This window comes from Misgurnus anguillicaudatus, chromosome 8, assembly GCF_027580225.2.
Source record: "Misgurnus anguillicaudatus chromosome 8, ASM2758022v2, whole genome shotgun sequence".
NCBI classification, from domain to species: domain Eukaryota; kingdom Metazoa; phylum Chordata; class Actinopteri; order Cypriniformes; family Cobitidae; genus Misgurnus; species Misgurnus anguillicaudatus.
In genome coordinates, this window is record NC_073344.2 from 29,218,600 (window position 1) to 29,238,983 (window position 20,384).

The following is a 20,384-nucleotide window of genomic DNA, read 5'->3' on the forward strand; positions in this document are numbered from 1 at the left end:
CCGTAATTTTAAGCAATAATCACAAATAACATATTTTTATGGTTGTGACCAGCCTGATCTCACGAGAATTTGTACGTATTTTATGAATTACGTATGAATTCATTCGAAGTGAATCGTACTAAAACATATGATTATCATAACAATAACGAAACCCCGCCCCTAATCCCAACGTCACAAGGGTAAAAGCAAATCGTTCAAAAATGTACGAATGTGGTCGTATGAATTAGCCACCTCGTAAAATACGTACGCTCTAAATCTCAAAATTAGATTATGCGACTTTAGCCAGAGTTTCACAGGTATATGAAAAGGTTATTAGTCAGTAATTGTAATGTCTTATTTTCACATAGGTCACTTTAATCATTTTATTGGTATTATAAAAAATGTCGGTCTTTTTTGAAAATTTGAAATCCGAATGCGTGTGGCGTCGTTTCATCCAATTCTTCTGACTTTGATGTAAAGTGTACGTGCTGTTTAATGGATTCTGGCAACAAAACAGAATTTCTAATGGGCTTGATGCCAGGATTTAGCAGATTTCATGCAAAAGTATTTAAAGGGACACTTCACTTTTTTCATGGCTGCAGCAGGCGCAATAATATTACGCAGCGCCTGAAAATAGCCCCTGCTATTGAAAGTAACCTAGGGGACTATTTTCGGCTGCTGCGTAATATCACTACGCCTGCTGCAGCCATGTTACGACAGCAAAGTCCTTGATTATTACGCCTGAAGGAGAGTATAGTCCTAGCCATATCTGCCTAGAAAATCGCAACTTTCAATTTTTCGTCGGTCTTAGTACACGATGTAACTACAGAAGAGTCGAGTTTTAAATAGGAAAAATATTGAAATTCTTTGGTTATTTTTTTAGCATGATGCTACTGGTCTAATCAGATTCAATGGATTATGCTAAGCTATGCTAAAAGTGGTACTGCCAGACTCGGAGATGGAAGCTTAAAGGAATCCAAAATGGTAAAAATCAAATGTTTAACCTAGGGGACCTGGAAAATGAGCATATTTTCAAAAAAAAGTGGAGTGTCCCTTTAATGATCGTATGCTTCATGCCGAGAGCAATTTGTGTGTTGGATGATTTAAAATGGTTTTGAACATCTCCGGGTTTAAGGCATATTACATCACAAAATGAATCTGAATAGCACGGGGCTGTCATGTACTGGGTCTGTTACCGGTTGGCTAAAAGCCACAATTTGCTTGTCAAGGCAGGTCTGTGAAATCACTGCTGTCATGTCCACACTACAGACCAATTATCAGCCTTCCACTGCTGAGGAAAGACAGAAGGTGCACCGGATGCTACACGGAAGAGTGGGCGACTCTTGGCTGTAATCAGACAATACCGCATGATTGAAAATGAATTATAATAATGGCTTAGTGTTATCATATAGACTTAAATAACACATGCACAAAACAAACACACTTACTGTTGCAATCTGTACGTTTGGCAGAATAGGCATTAACATTACATTTTGAGTGATTAGTCGTCTTACTATTTTAAAGCGTCTGATCAAAAGCATGACGAGAAAGCCATCCCAGATGACCTGTACCTATATTACATGAGCCTGATAACTTTTAGGACATGTCAGTATGTCCCAGTATTTGTATACTTATTTGCTACACACTAATATATATGCACTAAAGCAGTGGTTCTCAAACTGTTTCAGCGTGCGGCCCCCTTTGTGTACAGTGCATTCCTTCGCACCCCCCCAAAGAAAATTTATGACAAAAAAACTGTTCTAAAACTTCACATTTTAATTAAACAAAACATTAAATTATACAAAGTAGTGCTGCCTTACTATTTTTTTTTTTAGGTTTAATTTTATAAAATGTCATAAAACTGGGGCCCCCCTGGCACCATCTCGCAGCCCCCCTGTGGGCCCCGGACCCCAGTTTGAGAACCACTGCACTAAAGTATATACTTTTCTATAGCAGAGACAGTACATAACTTTAGGACATAGTGAAGTAGAGAATTGCGATACAAGATAAAGGTGAATAAATATTGTTAAAATAGCTTTCGCTGCTCTGAGAACAGTGCTTTATAAAATCTGTAACGTGCTATAGCTTCATACGCTCGCATAGCAAACGTGTCGCTGGCTCAATCTGTTATCTCCCATTAATAATTAAAATAATGTATCTTCGCTGACATTCTCTTTGAAGTTTGAAATGTCAGGCTAACCTTCATTATGTTGCCATCGAACATTGACTCACTGAATCGGTGTCTTCAGAGGATCTATAAACTTTTCATGCAGTTAATGTAGATGAATGTTGTTTCATACAGATTTCAGTCAGGTGAAAAACAGAAATGTGGAACGTTTTAGATCTTTTAATTTGTCAGCGTTTTAGCTTACAGTAAATTGCAGAGATGTGTTTTTGGTAAATGACACGTTAGCTGATGAAACGAATGAAACATCTTATCATATGCTCTCACCTCGCTCAAGACGAAACTAGAAAACGTGTGCTACGGCTCAGAAACTGTGCTTTTCTTTGCACATATCATGTATTATTCAAAGAAAGACTTACTTCTATCTGTATTTCTTCAGTGAAACATCACATTGTCATTGAAGCAGAAGCAAATTATTTGCATTGAGAAGAATATGTGATAGAAATGCAAGTGTCTTTACTGAAAATATATATTCTCTATATGTCTGTAAAGATTCAGCTCAAAATAACTCACAGATCATTTTTATAGCATCTACAAAATGCAGTTTTCGTGTCTGTACCTTTAAATGCAAATGAGCTACATTTCCTTACAATAGTAATTTTAGCTGCATTAGCATTACAGCGGGCTAACAACATACATTTAGAAAAGCTTTTGTAAAATGAATCAGTCAGTCAGTCAGTGGTCGTGGGCGTGGCTTTATCAGTGTGATGTCACATTAACAAAATAATCAAAACAGCATGTCTAATGAGACTACTATAAGAGACGTTTTGGGAATTAATAGTGTTCAACAAGTCATCAAATGTTTAGAGTCAGTTTGATAAGAGACAGATAGTCGAAATTAATTGTCGTGTGTGACACCAGTACTCAGAAATTCAATTGGCTCGATAGAGTTTAATATAAATCATTTTGTAAATGATTGGAGCATGAAATCAGACGTAATTGGCTGGTAAAGTGGCGTCTAACAGATGTGGAAGCAGGTGCATCCCTATTCTCCTATAAAAAATCAACTATAAATCCCAGTCTGTATGTACAATAAACAAACGAAAAACCTGCAATCGATGCTGGTAACTTACTGTGATTTGTTAAAAGTGCATCAACCTTAAAAGTATCCTGAAGTTTATATCAGTTCAGCTGTCTATATTACTGCCGTGGAAATTAAAATATTTATGATTAATTTTATGTTGCCTAATGGATTTCCTTATGGCAATAATGATAAGCCCTGAATTTAATTTCATGTTTTAATGGATCATAAATTCTAGTTAAAATCTTATTGCTTGTGGAGATGTCGTGTTTGCTAAACGGTTACCAATTGAATCTGTCTTGTTAATGTAGAAGTGTGACAGATGTTACGGCAGTGAATTGAGAATCAGAGGTATGTGGATGGTGTGTGATGGATTTTCAGCATGAGGTTTTGGCCTGTTGATAGTATACACTGAGATGTGGCTTCAGTCATATTTACATCAGTAATTTTAAGAGCTTTGAGAGGCAACTGCCATCAGCCGTGGTCGTAAATGAGAAAAGAGCTTTAATTTGGCATAATTTCCCTTAGGATGAGTAAGATATGACCTCATATATCAGTCTTCTGCTTGCAGCCATGGTATCACCATACGCTGAAAGAGCTGAGGTTACTTTTCTCTAAACACGTCTCATGTGTGTTTACAACCTGAAGCTACAACACTGACACCAGTAGAAATATCCTCCAAATTCCCATTACTAAAACATTTGTGATCGTGTCTGTGAAAATCAGGTAAAGTCTCATAACCCAATGATGAGATTTGGAGCATTAAAGTTTGATTTTACATTGATTCAATCGTTGACTTTACTCAGTCAATATTAATGATAAATGTAATTTTTCACAGAATATTATTTATATTACGTAGAAAGCAGTAATTTACAAAAAAAATACTTAAGCTGAATTTTCAATTTTTCACATTCCAGTATGTATGTAAGACAGCGATTATATTTAGTTTAATGCCTTGTGGTAATGAAAATGTAGTGTGCTTAATTGTTATTACAATAATGCAATGTAAACAAACATCATAAATGCTTTTTAAATACGTTGCATTGTTTTATCTTCATCTAAATTGCATATTTCTTTTAACTCATTCACCGCCAGCCTTTTTGAGAAAAGTTGCCCACTTGCATTTTTGTGATTTTAACAAAAGTTTCACAAAATTCCTTGCAGGAAAAATTATCTTCTATAAATATATAAACATACAAATTAGGGATGCTCCGATCAGGATTTTTGCAGGCCGATACCGATCACCGATTTGTTGTCTTCGTGATCGGCCGATACCAATGCCGATACCGATTTTTCAAGCTGATATGCAAGCTCTTTGATGACTGTAACTTTAAAAAAATTTTCTAGATAAAGTAAAACCACAGATGTTGCCTTTGTTATATTACTTGCAGTAATTAGGTATAATATTGTTTTAATAGAGAATCAAATAAATTAGCAACAATATTTCTTCTGCAAAGAGAAATTTAATATGCCTTTAAAAAGGCTTATGTCTGTAAAAACTAATGAAAATAAAACAGTTAACAGTCTTTACTGTATGAATTAAATATACACGCATTCGTATGAAGTACAACAGTTCTTTAGTGAAGAGCAGAGAGTGATTTTATTGAGAGATGAATTAGGTTACTGTAGCTTTAAGACTTGACAGAGATCGCTCTGTCCACGTGCACTCACTGATGACAGGCTGCTGTGTGCGCGCGCGGCGGGTGTATGCAGACGAGAGCAGCTGTGAGGAAAATTAAAGTTTAAACGCTCAAAACTTTAAAACGCATGCAAATAATAAACTTTTGACATGAGGATGCAATTGTCCGCGATAGATATGTGTTGTATACGCTGTTTGATGGGGATCTGAAGACGGGTCGCGATGTTAGGACCGGACCGCGTCCTCGTAGAAAATACACATATCTCTGTGAAGGCAAAGAGAGAAATGCAAATCTACACGTCGCTCATCAGCCACGGGTTATAAAAATGCTCTCACTGCGTAAAAATGGTCTCTACGTGCAGCCGCATTGAGGAGCCGTATCATGACAGACAAAAGTAAGATCGGTTCACGAGATCGGCAAATTTAACGAGGAGCGATCGAGTCATTTAATGCCGTTATCGGCCGATACCGATCTGCGGCCGATCGATCGGAGCATCCCTAATACAAATTATATCAAATTAAAGAACACACCCTCTGCTTTCAAACAAACAATAAACAAACAAACAAACAAACAAAATGGGGAAAAAAGTTTCGTTATATATTTACTTTTTCCACTTAATTAAACCACTGAAATATGGATATTTCTCTTTAAATATACAACATTTTGAGCAAAAAGCTTAAAAAATGCGTTTTTGTAAAGGAATTTATAATAGAGATCAGACTCAAAATGACTATCAAACATAAAGGCAGTTAAAATAAATCATTAAATCTTTTTAACTTCCGTTTTTGATAAATTCGGTTTGGCGCCATCTAGTTTATAAAAGCGGTATTACAATTTTACTTAGAAATTCGTCCAGAAAGGCATATTTATTAGTTAAATATTAACTCATAATTCTATAAGATCTATTTTTAACCAAAAGCACACACTTTCTGTTGGTAAGGGAGTAAGGAGCTGTAGCTCATTTGCATTTAAAGGTACACAGGTGAAAACTGTGCAAAATAGTGGCATTTTGGACATGCTATAACAAATGATGTTTTGGGTATTTTGGGCTGAAACTTCACAGACACATTCTAGGCACACCTGAGACATATATTACATTTTGTAAAAATGGGCGTATATGGGTCCTTTAAATATGTTATTTTTTGTGATATGATTTTGAAGTTTGTGTTCTGCTCTGATCATTTTCTCTTGAGTAAATGTTCATGTTGAGACGACTGAAACGGTTCATGGTTGTTTACAAACTCTCAGTGTCCTGCTCTTTTATTCATCCTCCGCTCCTCTAAAAATCTTTCAGTTCTTTGAACGAATAAGAATGTAGAAAGGGATTTTCAAAGGCCATGAGAGATGAAAAGAGTAAAGAGGAAATGCTTAATTTCTTTGCTACCTTAGCAACCCATCAGTCTGTTAGGTTACCACAACAGGGGGGAGTAATTTACCCTGCTGGGGTGAGATCGGTCTAGCAGAGAAGCACCTTTATTATAGAGGCAGTTAGTCATGGATTTGTTCAATTGTTAAACTGTTTCACTGAGACGGAACTTGAAATGTACCGTGTCCTGTCCGCTTAGCCAGTAAACTAACTAGCTCATTACCTCCACATATAAACACTAGAGGGTCCGACATGCTACGTGAATCACACTGCTAATGCAGAAAATAACAACAGTTTTCGGATCTAAATCACGTTACGGCGTGTCATTGTTATTGAGAGTAAACTCCATGACTCTGGCACACACATAAACCTCATTCACACAGCACTTTGGTCCCAGAAGACGCTTCTGTGTGAACACAAACCTGTCTTGTAAATATTCTGGGATCGCTCCCGTAAAGAGCGTTCAAAAAACATTCACAGAAAGCATTCTGTGTGAACAAGAGGCGTGCCATAGTGAGGACGCGTGTGATATCGCAGCAAGAAGTTATTGCCTGGAACTCATGCTTCTTGGATTGTGGAGCCGCACGCAACGTTACCAAATTTGACGTGCACACCGCCAATTTTTGCCGCACGCTAGTGATGGGAGAAACAAAGCTTTTCAAAGTTTCGAATCAATTGATTTTACTTCGAAAATTGATTTAGTTTTTCGAAGCAGTTCGAAACCCCACACACCCTGGCGACCCCTGCTGGTCAAAATAGTGTAAAAGCAGAGATGTCCAAACATTTTACAATTTTTTTTTACAAAATAATAGCAAGATTTTTATTAAAATATGTTAAAAATATTATTTACCCTAATTAAGACATAGTTAAAAGTGTATTATGTGTTTTTAGTTTTATTTAGGGCAAACAAATTATTAAAACTAACTCCCCTTTTAATTATGCACATTTTTGTCATTAAATTTGTCTATAAACAAAAAGTAGACAAAATTGCAGTGTTATTAGTCAGAAGGATGAATGTTTTAGGAACTTGCATAATAAAACTGACCCGAGTTCACCTAAACATATTAGACACTGGTCATTTGTTACCAACTCCCCCTAGTGGTAAACCATCGGTTTTTCTAAACGTTTCGAAACAGTTATGGCACAATGAAGCCTCGTTTGCTAAAATCACGTGACTTGGGCCAGTTTGAAACACGCTCCGAACCAACGATTCGAAACGAAAGATTTTGAAATGTTTCGAAGCCTCATGAAGCAGTGCTTCGAAAACGACCATCACTACCACACGCATCCTCGCGCTCATGTGGACACTTCGAGTACAAGGCTTAAAGCTACACTGAAGTTGGCAGTTTGATAAATTCTTCAGTTTAATCTTTGTGTACTTTAAGTTCAATATTTGTGCGCTAAAAAGGCACATACGTTCCTGTAGAGATTCTCCTTTTTTGCCAAATAAATGAAAAGCATGTCATCAATGTCTTCTCTCTTGCTGTATCAAAATCTCATCTAGCTTTTCTCAGAGATGGTCCCAATAATGTGCTTAAAGTCAAATTCAATTTGTGCAGATTACATGAGATAACAATTTTGTTAATATCCTAAATTGTGGATAATTAAACTATATATCATATGCTGAATTAAATTTCTGGAGTGTTAACGATTAAAAGAAAAAACAACAACAAGAACCGTACAGAACCGAAAACCGTGACCCCCCCCCCCAAAAAAAACGTGATATGAACCAAACCGTGGGCTTTGTGAACCACGCCACCCCTATTCACCAGCATGACAGAACAGCGCCTCACGCGCTCCTTATGATCTTGTCATAAACTAAAATGCACACATGTGGTTTCTCGAGAGAGAAATCATGGATAGTTAGCAAACTTTGGACGCTGTGAAAAAACCACCAATTGCAGGACTTTAAATATATCTTGTGTATTTACAGGATCTTTACGGTATGTGTGTGAATTCCGGAAAATCATTGGCAGTGTGAATAAACCAAAAATTAAATGATCCCGGACAAATCCCGGACACATTTTCTGTGTACTTTCTGTAATCTATGTGTGAAAAGGGCTATATGTAAGGGATAATGTAGAGGCAGCCGGTAGTTATCGGGAAATAAGCCCCGACAGTGTGATCAGGACCCGACGCGAAGCGGAGGGCCTTGTATCACACTGAAGGGGCTTATTTCCCGATAACTACCGGCTGCCTCTACATTATCCCGCTTATTACACGGCTACTTGTCACATAAGAAAAAACGGACGTGAATATGAATTTGAAACATTTTATTGGCATATTTGTTTTAAATTAACATTTTTATCCTTCCGCGAAACTTTGCACAGATGCATAAAATGATCGTAATACCTTATTAAGATCCTCTGCTTCATACTTGTCTGTCTCCATTTTTTCTCTTTTAGCCAGTCTTTGAGAAGTTTTAATCCCCATTCTGTATTTTTTGTGTGTTGGCTTCGTAGCTGTCATGCTCTATTTTGTCAAGTTCAGTCTCAGTAAGCTCTCTGTGTCTTGTCGTGGTTGTCGAGTGTTTGTCACAAGATGGCGCCAAACAGTAATCTTTATTGATCTTTATTGGTGCGGAGCGATTTTACTCGTGCAAGTAGTACCGGCTATGCGTTATTACTTTGGAGCGGTTATTATTTGAAAAGAACGAACCTGCAAATGTCTCAACTGACCAATCAGAATCAAGCATTCCAGAGAGACGTGTAATATAGTAATATAACCCGCACCTGAAGAAATTTGCCGAAATCTTCAGAAAGGAAATTAAAAAACCACTGTGCTTTTTAAACATTTCGCACTTGTAGAACATTTTGTAATTGTGATGGAACCCAGCTTAACTATCGGGTTAACTATTGACCCGATATAATTCTAGACAAAGTAAACTTGAATTTTGTTACATGACAAAATAACTTGGGAGACGATATTCAATCATGTAAGCAAATTACAAGCTGTTGGTTTCATTTACGTATTTTTTAATTTTTTTAATTTTTGGGCTATTGTTAAACACCTATTAAATATCCAAAATGTTGCCTTGTTTTAGCCTGGGCTGTTTGGACGGCGATTAGATGCAAATTGCTGGGAAGGCTCTTGCCTAACTTTTTGGATTGTGTGAAATGTAAAGAATCAGCACTATGTTTTATTAGAAGCCCACATGCCATGAAAATGTGTTAATGGCTGTAAAATGAGATGTTTGTAGCAGAGCGTTTGTTACAAAGTATGGTGCCATGTTGGAGTCACCTCTGACCCTTGACCTTACCATGCAGCTGTCCCTGCAATCCCTTTTAATACTTTTAATAGAAATCCAATTTTATTTTTCCCAGTTCAACCCAGCAAGAAAATTCCATCTTTCAACAAAGAGAATACATGTTGCGATCCTTATAGCTCCATTAGCATGGCTCCTTGCAATACATGTTGTATTTGTGTTACTTGGTTAATGCGATTAGGTTAATGCATAAACACACAAAAGGCATTGAACATACATCAAACGGTAAAGCACGGGCCTTGTTCCCAGACACTAAGTTAAGTTAATTCCTTTGAAATTCCAGGCTTTTCGCCTACTAATGTATTAGTTGTATCTTCTGTTGATTTACAATGTAGAAAGGGTGTTAACCATAGAGAGATGGCCCCGGGTACATAGAGACCGCAGAACAGGAGTAGTTTTTTAACATGAGACGCTACATAAAAGGCAAGTATGAAACATGCGGGCCATACTGTAAGCACGCTGGGTGGTTAGCACTGCACGTTTTCTCCAAAACTCATCATTACACGGTGTGCTGCCATCAACCCTGAGGCCTTTACTTATTGCTCGCTCTATATTTTCACTGTTCAAGGTTACGTACCAGCAGTCGTGCTATATCTCGCTTTGTTATTAACCTGTTACATAAAAATAACAGCCTGACAAAAGACGTTTCTGCAACTAAACCTTCTGCAAGCGTTTAGTGAAAGACGTATTAGTAAAGGAAGGAAAAGAATTCATGTTTCCCCTTCGCTGTTTCAGAAGAGTGACAGGATTATTTTTCTTTCCTGATTTTCCTCGTTTAATGTTCAATGTGTATACTTGTGTTAACAGATCTGTTCATAGATTCGTGTGGTTACATAACGCATTTCTCCTGGCATTCCTTTGGAAATGTGATGTGTTTGCTGTTTTAGTCACGTCTGCGTGCCGTCGCTTTTAGGCAAGAGAAGCTGCACTTTATCTTGCAGCAAACAGGCGACCCACACAAACACAACTCCAGGGTGCTGGGGTTTGATAAAGAAGTAATTAAAGTTACAGGATTTCCTGTTTCAATCATAAAAACATATTTTCCAGATATTTTTACTTTTCCCCTCATACCGCTGACATTGAAAGTGTTTGTTCTTGCATTATTTTAGTTTGTTTATTGATGTCCCAATGTATGTCAAGGAACTTTGCATCTTGTTTTGAATTTCCCAAGACAGACCGTATCTCTGCTTTCAGTTGTGCCAAACGTCTGGTGGTACGAACTGATATTTTGTCGACGTATGATGTTAGAAAGCATCCATACCTACGCACATAATAAAGCTGTTAAAGAGTTATTTTTTTTAGCATACTTCGTGTCTCTCAAATGGGTACATAGTAGGGGTGTAAATCTGACAGTTCATTACAATTCGATACAAAATCGGTTTTCTCCGCCAGTGATGCGGTTTTTGCCGATACATCAAGAGCTACTTCGATGCTATTACGATTCGATCCGATTCGATCATTTATCGATATTTTTATATTACGTGCCTAGTTAAGCAGTTACATTTTTACTTACAAATGCAACCAAATGGCACAATCTCTGTCCCAATTTACAACAACAAACTAACAAAATACACTTTTTTTAAATAAAGAAAAATGAATAATGAGAGGCAAAATGTCACATAAAATCAAGCTTATGATGGCAACAGTCAAAGTCTTTCAGTATTTTGTGCCAAAATGTGCAATAGTGTCAATCACTGAGTTCGTTTTAGAAAGAGTTAATTAAATTGAAAAATAAATAATATAAATAAGCTATTAAACCTTAGCATTCAAATGCGAAAATGCGTAGATGGACATTGTCAAGGAATGACGTGGAGAGTGTCAAAATAAAGGTACCTTAAATAAATTTTTTACATGTGACACTGATGCATCGGATCATTAGAAATAAAATTGACGTATCGATCCATATCGATCTATTGTTACACCCCTAGTGCATAGGCGTTAGATGCATGCAATACCTCACCTGGCCTACAGGGTCTGTAAGGAGCAGTTAAGTAGGTGTAAAGTAATGGCGGCTGATGACTTCTTTTTTTGAGGTCGCACGATGCGAAGTTTGCCACAACGTGTATGTAGCTTGTCATGTGTGTGGTTCGTAATTTCAAAATATGTGTTCTGCGATTTGAGAGATCGTGTGTGCATCACGTGTCATGCCAAAATAAGTGCCTGCTGCAGACGCGTCTTAAGGGTTTATGATAAAAGAGACGCTCGTGTTTGCCAGATACTCGCATAATCTCATGCGTAATCAGAGTTTACTGTAAGGAAGTGTCTAGTGTGTATTTTGGGAACATGAGCGACTCTTTTATCATAAATGTTTTTTGGCGTGTGCAGCAGGCACTTATTTTGACAAAACACGTAATGCACACAGGATCTCTGGACACGCAGGAGACATATTTTGGAAAAGGGAACCACACACGTGACAATCCAAACACTTATTTTGAATTTACGCATCCTCGGATGAACAGTCAAGAGCCGCTACTGGTGTAAAGGGATGACACAACAAGTTAAAACTTGTTTAAATACAATTACAGTTGTATAAATCAGGGTGCGTCCTAACCTCTTTGCACATATGTCTCTCATATATGGCCTCTATTGTCAATGTAGCTTGCGTGGGTTCTGGTCCATATTGTTTATGCAGTTTTTCATTAACGATATTGTAAATCGACGCCTTCCCCAGTGCATGCTTGCCACCTTGAGGATAATTACTGCAAGAAATTGAAATACACATGTGCAACCTGCGAGTAGTAAGTGCGCACGGTTACATCAATCCAGTGTTGCGCATACAGTATGTGCGTACTTTTTAATGACAAAATTTGCATCACATGCACTGACCCTCATAAACGCATAAAAACACATACGTTACTTTGGATAAAAGCATGTGCCAAAAAGTGTTGGAAATGTCATTAGTTATAGTTACTAGTTACTTCTCACAAATAGTAACTCAGTTGGTGTGTTACATCATTATAAAGTTACTAATTACCAGGTAAAGTAAATATTACGTTACTTAAAAAATAAGCTTCAATTTGTCAAAATCTGTTAAATGAATGAAATGGACACTAAAGAGAAACTGCTAATTTTGTGGCAGCATGTAATGATGTGAAATGCTTCATTAGATCAGAATTAGGCTACTTGCCACAGATGTAGTGAGTCTCTTTCTTCCTGCGCATAAGTTGCACGTTACATAAACATTCTTGGCTTTCACGTCAACGATGGAAAAGTAGTGCTTATTATACTTCGTGTTTGCAAACGCTACCTTTAAGCTCGTTGTACCTGTCATTGCTCTGTCGTTGCGGGTGTGTGCGACTCGGGGAGACTGCGGCCTGAGGACCGTGCTGTCTGTGAGTGCCTTAAAACAGGGATGTGGCCAACAGCAGCAGCACCCACTTCTTGTTGAGGAGAGAGAACGACACGTACTTTCATGTCAGTCTCCAAACGTCTCCAACCACGCAAGAAAAGGTCACTTGTCGCTTTTTTGAAATAAAGTCGCTAAAGGGGTCCAGAAAGTTGCTAAATCTAGCCACAAAGTCACCAAGTCTGCAAAACTGCACAGACTTTTTTTAACACTGCTCGGACTGTGCATGTGCCTGTGTGTGATACAAAAAACACACCACTCTGCCTCTCTTTGGCTAATGATGGAAATTAAGCCAGTCATCATCAGTTATGTGTCCCACCTCCCAACACATCAGAGAAAAAAAACATTGCAGGTACCACCCTCTGGCTAAGTGAGAGCCTACTTGGGTGAAAATCGCTTCGGTGAGATCAATTATAGTAATGCGCAGCATTTTATTCTCAGTAACGGTAACTGCGTTACAATGGGGGAAACAGTAATTTATTTGATTACTCGTTACTGAAAAAAAAGGAACGGCGTTAGTAATGCAGTTTATTTAAAACGCCGTTACTCCCATCACTGGTGCCAAACACGTAAAATGTAAATATAATTATATATGAACACATATGTGACTCTGGACAACAAAATCAGTCATAAGGGTAAATTTGAAAGCTGAATAAATTGGCTTTCAATTGATGTATGCTTTATTAGAATAGGACAATATTTTGTTTGATCAGATACAAATATTTGAAAATCTGGAATCTGACGGTGCAAAAAAATGTAAATAGTTAGAAACAGGGTTCTCACGGGTCCTTGAAATCCTTGAAAGTTTGTGAATCTGGAGGAAAAATTCAAGGCCCTGGGAAGTGTTTGAAAATATGCATACATAGATACAGGTAATTGAAAGTGCTTAAATCTATTTTATGCAAGAAGTTTTCTAGAAAAAAATCCATATTATTCCCTGTGTAGTGTAGGATAATATCATCAAATTTCTAGCCTTATAAGCACACGTGCTAAACTGTTCGCTTTAAATGCTTATATCTTCTGTATGCGAATGTTGATTCATACCAAAATGCTTTTTTGCATAATTGTGTTTGACACATGAAAACGTCTCGGGTTACGTATGTAACTGTTGTTCCCTGAGAAGGGAACGAGACGCTGTGTCTCCCTTGTCATACTTCCCTGTAACGCCGTCTTTGGCAATATTTCAGATAGCGATATACTTCCTGGCTCCCGCGTCACCCTGTCTTTGTTGTTAAGCCTCACCATTGGTTGAATTTGATTTACACATTCAGACGCACTTACCCCTGGAAGCGTCCCCAAAGTGTCACCACAGTGACACAGCGCGAGTTCCCTCCAAAGGGAACTGTAACAATGCATCTTAAAAGGTAACACAATGTAACCTTGCTTTCACTTGAAATGTGTCCCCACATTTAGTCATTGAATTTGAAGGTATTGGATCTGGAAAGGTCCTTAAATTTGAAGTTAACTAAGGTGTGTGAACCCTGTAGAATATATCCTTTAAAATGATCCAAATATAGTCCTTAGCAACACATATTACTCAATTTGATATAGAAACATACATGTCAACAAATGCCGTTTCCTCCATGCCAGAAATACAAAGTCAGTCGTCTCTGCTATCTGCCACCCTCACTAAACACTGCTGACTCCTCCAAACCTTCAGGGATGATGCTTCAAAGACCCAGCTTCAAACAGCAGCTATTAAAGTCTTATTAGCGAGCGAGATACTGTGTGTTTATGTGTGAGAGTGCGTCGTGTGCATGCGTGTTTGTGTCCGGGAGAGATAGTTGAAGGGAAGGGATTAACAAATGCAAATAAATTCTGCTAACTAATTATCCTTGATGAAACGGAGAGAAGGTCACAGCCTCAACTGTAGCAGGGTTGACAAGCAATTTACAGGGGTGAGGAGAGCAAAACGCGGCCACGCCCTCTGACATCACACACTCCCTAGACGCCAACATCGCTGTCGCTCGATGACTTGCGTTGGATGGGAAACAGCAGGAATTTGGTTGGATGACTTTAAAACATATCACGTCTGTTTACCCCTGAGGAAATGAACGCTATAATCCTTAATGAGGGGCAGTGAAGGACAAAACAAGAAAATATCAGCTCTAAACATTTTTTAATCACAGTGATTTGTGTGGTTTTATTCACAGACTAATTGTGAACTTACCGATTTTTTTCTAATATTATCCTATAACGAATTTTTCCATGCTGCTGGAAAACCCTGTTCCTCAAGTCCAGCACGTTCCTTTGACGTGCCGCTATAGTTTAGCACAGACAGGTGTGAGATCTTTCCCCACTTCATTTACCCCGGCCCTGGATCCCTACTTACCCCCTCACCTCTGCCTCCTCCCCTCTCCTCCGCTCATTCCCATGCAATCCCTTTTTATCTGCCAGAAGGAAGATTTTATTAAGAGCATTCAATTTCCCTGAAGGGGATCATGACTGCTCCTTGATTAAAGAGGAGATGAGAGGCTGGGGCTGGAAATGTCAGCCGAACGAGGGGAGGAAGAAGAGGCGTGTTCTGTTTGTTTTTCCCGCAGATGGAGAGGAGTTCATGTAGTGTTAATTAAAACGGCAGTAGCTGGAGGATGTGATCTCTGCCCTGGCCCAGCGAGGATGAGATCCTTGATGAAACGTGGATGTGTCTTACCTGAGAAACTCTAGTTAGGGATGATGGCAGTATTATTTAAAAGGGGGCAGGAGGTTTATTCATCCCTGGAACAGTGAAATCTTATTGATTTTGTTTAGAGACTACAAGTTAAACTGAGGTCCAGAAATTTTCATACAAACACAGTATTTGGCCTTGCACGGTGTCTCGACATGATTTTTAAAGGGCTCATTATAGTTGTGCGTAGGTACGGCGTAGGTTACGCGCCGGTTTTCATTTATACATTTGCGTCATCGTGCGTGTCGACGTGCAAACACACATGCAGACCGCTGTTAAAAATTTGGTGAGGTGCACGTCAGGCTACACAGAGCTACAGATAACCTAGCTACGGCGTAGACCTTACGCACGACTATAAATTGGACTTAAGGTTGTATAGTCCAGAGTAAAGTGGATATTAACACGTTTAAGGGGCGTTATTTAACTTAAAGTCTAAAGATAGTAGTCCCATTTTTACAAATACGCGAGGGTCCGCAAGCAGTGCGCGTGATAAAAATCCGTCGTCAGAATAGTATGTGCTAGGTATGCACAGAAGGGAAAATTCTTTTCCGAAGCCGAATACCGAAAAACCGAATATTGTTTTTTTATTATTTTGCCAATTTTTTAGAATGTCCTATTTATTTTATTTATTTCACATTATTTAACATTAAAAAAAATTAACATTCCAGCATCCACATAAATGAGTTTTGGCTAAATGGATATTAATCCGATCTTCTATTCCCGCGCAAAATGCAAATAACCTATTGATTGCAGCGGACTCACGTTTGCGTGCACGGTCAAGCATGAGCAAAGGGAGAGAGAGAGAGAGATGGCGGCAAGATTGACGAAAAAGCGCTCAACAAACATTTTATTTCTCGTTTAATGTAAGCGTGTTTGTCATTGTAGGACTATACTGGTTTTAGGAAGTTTTTATTACATACTGCTGACGCTCTTCGATGTTTTACTGTATGACATGAGATAAAAAAGCTAAAGTCTCTCGTTCTCCGTGCTTGTGCATTCAGTAGACAAATAACCATTGTTGCTGCCGTGTCTTTCTCATACGATGCATTGTGTTCAGGATGTCTTGATTTTGAATTATAAATAAAACTTGTAGTGTTGTATTTTTTGCATTTTCTCGAACACTTTAAAATGCTTTTATCAACATGTTAGCTGCATTTGCATGTCTCTCCCTCTGTGCTGTGGACTATATGATCACGTCGTCAAAAACCTCATTGTTCGGTAAAATTTATTCGGCTTTTTCATTTGTTCGGCTGAACACTGAAAAATATTTTTTTGCTCTCATTTCTGTTGCAGAACATTTGGTGCATCCCTAGTATGTGCGCACATTACATGCACTGCCGATTTTTGTAACTTTGTATGCATAGGTCACGCATGTGCATACAGAAAAATTTTGTATATAGCCCAGGAGATGCATGCAGTTTGTTCCAATGTGCATGCATCGAACGTCTGAGTACACGTACAAGTAAATTAAACTATGCTTGCTTGCAAGGCTGTGCGAGTTCGATTGTGCTGGTACGTTCACGTACACGTAAAAAAACAGACTATCCCCTGGGCTTTAAACACTCATCACTGTAACAAGGGCCTCCAGGTGGCTTATTGCTTTAATAAGACAGAAGTATAAGGTATATAAGGACAAAACAACAAAGATCAATAAACACCGACATTTATTATTATTAATAACAGCAAATGAGCCATGATTTTGACAGTAACTTAATAAAAATTATTTACGATTGTCAAGCAGTTTGTTGAATTACCATCAAGCTTCAAACACTGTTAATCCATGCAGAATTTAGGGTTTAAATGTTTTTTTTATATATCCAAAGCATTCCAAAGCCATTATTTACTTATCTTAATTTCACAGATAAACTTCTGATAAAATGAATTATTATTCTCGTATCACGTAACTAGCTTCGCTCAGACTCTCGTTCTTGCATTTCTGTTTAAAGAATAAATCTGCTGTGCTGGAGTTTCTGGAAAAAGTCATCAGACAATTAGCCAGTAAATGTTTTGTTTACCCATCAAAGATAAGCGTTCCTCTTTTGCACCATTTGCTGAGTGTTAATGTAGACCCTGGATACATGTTGTGGAAGCAAATCCACGAGATATGTCAGAAATCATTTGCTTATGAAAGCTATAAGACTGAGAATAGCGTGTGAATTCCTGGTTTAATGTCTGAAATCTTTGCATGCAGCCACAGCTCGTGTGAAAATCTGTAACACATCCGCCAGCCAGCTGTCAATCTAGATCTTAGTATAGACTTTACACATGTAAGAGCTGTCTGCCATTCACACGTCAAGTGTGTGTGTGTGTGTGTGTGTGTGTGTGTGTGTGTGTGTGGTTTACGAGGACATGAATAGTGAAAAAGGACATGTTTATTATGCTATAAACATGGTTTACGGGGACACAGAGAGTGGAAGCTTTACTAAAGCTACCGAAGACAAGCATATAGTCCGCCATTGTTTTTGCTGTTAGGTGACGTAGCTGTGTCTGACTTGGGTTGAGTTGTTGGGTGATGACATCATCATATTACAAAAAATATGATTACCATTTCCTTTCCATTAAATCTCATTGCTGTTTATGAGAAACTGGAGAGGTCTTATTATTTTGTGTAGTGTTTCTCTATCTCAGTTGGGTTAGCTGCACAAAAGGTCATGGGCTCTATCATACACCTCGCACAATGCAGCGCAATGCGCGACGCAAGTGTCTTTTGGTCTAGATGCATTTGCTCCCAATTTTGCGCCCATGGGAGTTCTAGTCTGAAAACGAGGTGTGTTCAGGCGCATTGTTTGCGCGTTGCTATTTTGAGGCAACTAAAATAGACTACGCCATTGACCAACAAAAACCAGCTCTAAAGTCTAAAGTCAATGGCGCAATATTGTTTTTGTTATTTAAAGAGCGCATTAGTAATATGCGCCTATAAACAAGACGTCAACGTGGGTTTGCTTATCACACACATGGATGCGCAGCATCACAAAAACACTTTTAAATATGAAAAATTAAAGGATTAAAATGTAAAAGATTATTATTTAGTCTCTTGGACATAAATGAGGACCGATTATGAGACGCTAGAATGCATAAAGAGCTGCTTTATCTGTAGCCTTGTAAGTAAATAAATGCTTTTTTTTTAAAACAAATGCATCCATTTTTCTAAATGTTTTTTAAATGTTACCCCACGGATGTATTGTATATTGATGACTCTGTACCTGTGGATATGGTGAGATGAGAAACATTTTTAAGTAATGCTTTTTAAAAAATCCATGGCGCTGTCCGAGTGCTGAAAGGGCTCTCTGCACATTTGTAAATTCTTGATCTCTTGTTTGTTACAAATAAAGTATTTTTAAAATACAAACCTTTTCTTGCATATTTGTAAATTATTTTTTGAGATTACAATGATTATGTAGGATATCAATAAATTTACAGCAATTAAAAGCCTGCTACTTTTACTTCTTTGACTGAAAGAAAACGTATTTTAAATTTCAATAAAAATTAAACAACACAATTTTTAACATTAATCTTAAACTGGTGGTCTTCTTCCTCCACTTAGTTTTTCAGTTGACAAATTCCGCTTCCTAAATATGGATAAGGCATGGCGCCAGGCGCAACTTGCTTTTAAAGGGGATGAGAGCCGAGATTCTCATTGGTTTATTGCACGTTATGCCCAAAACACACCCATTACTCATTAGGGGAATAGGAACAACCCATTTAGGTTGTGCGCTTGGCACATAAACCATTTTTCCCGTTGTTAAATTAGCAAAAGTGGAATCAGACACGCCAATGCGCTTAGATCTGTCTGACAGATGTGTTAATGTAAATGTGTAGCACTATTACAGTCACTTAACTTAGAAATGTAGCCATTTGTGCTGAGGTTGGAGAGGTTTGCTTCTGCATTTCTAAGCACTAATGTACATACAGTTTTCACCTGATGGATGATAATAATGAGGGAGAAACCACCCTGAACATCGTGGACATTGCTTAGCCATCTAAAGAAAATCTAAAAATCCAGTTTCTGATCATGGTTTCCTTTTGTAAACCTTTTCCATGTAGTCCTCACCTGGGATTTGGATACAAAGTTTGATTCTGTGCAGCGTTTAGTTCATAGATATAAAAGCAAGAAACATTAGATAATGTCTTCAGGGGTTAACGTCACATGCTGTCATATAATCATCAGAATTTGTCAGAGCCAAGCAGTTTGAGACGTAAACTCACAGCCGTATAAAGAGCTGTCTTTCATCTCCTAAGCGTATCTATACCCTCTGTCTGTCTAAAATCAGATTTTTCTTTCTGTTTGCCTTTTGAAATGTCTGAGACGCAGCAGGTGTATGGTTTGAAACATTTCGTCTTTCTTTTGCACACACACAGAGATTGGTGGACGGGTCATTTTGACACATGTCCAACTGAATGTCCCGTCTCAGTCAAAGCCCTTAATAAATAAGAAGATGTATTGTATAGTCATGCAGTTACATTTGCCAAAAATAAAAATATGTGCACACTGTTCATCATGTGTAATGTAATATGTTACCCTAAGGTAATGAAGTTATGGGAACAGACAGACAGAATGTTATCGTTCATTGTATTTCCTGCAGCAGGTGAGACCCGACCTCGTCTCGTGTGTTTTATCCGGGGTCGTCTTGACAGTAAGCTTCCTCGAGCTGACAAAAAGACTTTAGAAAGAGACAGACAGGCATGTCGGGACAGCATCTTATTCAATGGCTAATTCTGTCTGACGGGCGGCCTGTCAGTTTCACCGCGAGTCTAACGTTCAGGGATTAAAGGGTGGAGAGAGTAATCCCCAGTTTCACAAATTCCAGCGAATAATTGTGGCAGCTCTGGAGTCACGTAATAAGGCGTAATACTTCCCCTTGACTAATTGGTCGGAGGGTTGCCATTACCGTAGATTTCTGTGTTCAGCATACT

The 20,384-nt window shown here is 38.1% G+C and overlaps 1 protein-coding gene across 19 annotated transcripts in view; it reads left to right on the top strand.

Moving 5' to 3' along the window:
• The window catches only part of ptprfa (protein tyrosine phosphatase receptor type Fa), a 294,038-nt gene that overhangs the window by 143,807 nt on the left and 129,847 nt on the right, over window positions 1-20,384 (top strand). The window lies entirely within an intron of this gene.